The sequence below is a fragment of the Ictalurus punctatus genome, chromosome 27 (assembly GCF_001660625.3).
Source record: "Ictalurus punctatus breed USDA103 chromosome 27, Coco_2.0, whole genome shotgun sequence".
Classification (NCBI taxonomy): Eukaryota; Metazoa; Chordata; class Actinopteri; order Siluriformes; family Ictaluridae; genus Ictalurus; species Ictalurus punctatus.
Window position 1 is genome coordinate 13,947,450 of NC_030442.2, and position 1,014 is coordinate 13,948,463.

Sequence of the window (1,014 nt, forward strand, 5' to 3'; positions counted from 1 at the left end):
GGTTTCCTCCGGATACTCTGGTTTCCTCCCCCAGTCCAAAGACATGCATGGCAGGCTGATTGGCGTGACCAAAGTGTCCATAGTGTATGAATGGGTGTGTGAGCGTGCCCTGGCACCCCGTCCAGGGTTTACACCACCTTGTGCCCTGGTATGTGCCTCCCTGTGATAGGTGCGACCCAGTAGGATAAGCGGTATAGAAAATGGATGGATGGGTGGATGGATGTTTTCCCCTGCAATTCTGCTTTTAATTTTATTGTTATTCTTTATGCTGCTGTAACATAACCATTTCCCTCGCAGGATCAATAAAGTCTGTTTGTCTGTCTATCTATCTATCTGCCTGTCTGTCTATCTAGCTGTCTATCTGTCTGTCTATCTATCTGCCTGTCCGTCTATCTGTCTGTCTGTCTATCTATCTATCTGCCTGTCCGTCTATTTATCTGTCTATCTATCTGCCTGTCCGTCTATTTATCTGTCTATCTATCTGTCTGTCAGTCTATCTATCTATCTATCTATCTATCTATCTGCCTGTCCGTCTATTTATCTGTCTATCTATCTGCCTGTCCGTCTATTTATCTGTCTATCTATCTGTCTGTCCGTCTATCTATCTATCTATCTATCTATCTATCTATCTCTGAGCTACATTAGGATAAATACATTTTCGATATGTAATTTTTCACCCGAGCGAGAGGTTGGAACATTTCCTGGTTGAGTCCCAGTGATCCTCCCTGTCTGACATGTAGTGCACTAGATAGTGAGCAGGGAGTCAATATTTCACCTAGACGCAGCGCACTGACATGGTGACTATAAACCCATGCAGGACTCAGCCACTGTAAAGGTGAGCTGACGCCGGAAAATGGTGTCTTATCTGCGACCACTTCCTCTGTTCATAACAGACCAATCATATTGGGTTACATAAGGCATTATGCCTTTTGACTCCTCCCTCACCTTTCCGAATCAGCCAATCGGAGATCTCTTCTGGGAGATTGACTCTGTGTTAGGAGGCCGAGCCAAAGG